Source organism: Sinohyriopsis cumingii, chromosome 11 (assembly GCF_028554795.1).
Source record: "Sinohyriopsis cumingii isolate HCF-2022 chromosome 11, ASM2855479v2, whole genome shotgun sequence".
NCBI classification, from domain to species: Eukaryota; Metazoa; Mollusca; class Bivalvia; order Unionida; family Unionidae; genus Sinohyriopsis; species Sinohyriopsis cumingii.
Genome location: NC_142971.1, coordinates 46,796,366 through 46,796,991, shown reverse-complemented (window position 1 = coordinate 46,796,991; position 626 = coordinate 46,796,366).

The following is a 626-nucleotide window of genomic DNA, read 5'->3' as shown; positions in this document are numbered from 1 at the left end:
GATTGAAAATATTATTTCTTTCATATATATATATATATATATATATATATATATATATATATATATATATATATATATATATATATATATATATATATATATATATATGTGAGAGAGAGAGAGAGAGAGATGGGGGGATTCGGAATGGTTTAAACAGACTCTAAATTACACTGATAAAATGTACATCAGTCCAATGGTTAACATGATAGATTTCTATCAAGCTGGTTGCCCTATTGTACCCTTGAGCAAGACTACCCTCATTGCCTAACAAAACCAAACAGTCTTTTGCCAGAACACCATAATGTGAACTTAGGCCATCTAAATCAAATTCCTATGTGAAATTTGCCAATATAAGCCAATACACTTTAATGCAAACTTAGCCAATCTAAACCAAATATCTTAATGGAAACTTAGCCAAACACCTTAATGTGAACTTAGCCCATCTAAACCAATGTACCATAATGTGAACTTAGCCCATCTAAACCAAGAAAAGAATAATGTGATATTGGCTCATATAAACAAAAACACCTTAATGCTATCTTAGCCAATCTAAACCAACCGACTTAATTTATTTTTATAAAGAATACAAAGTGAAAATTTAAATACTTTTCAGCATTATAAATGAA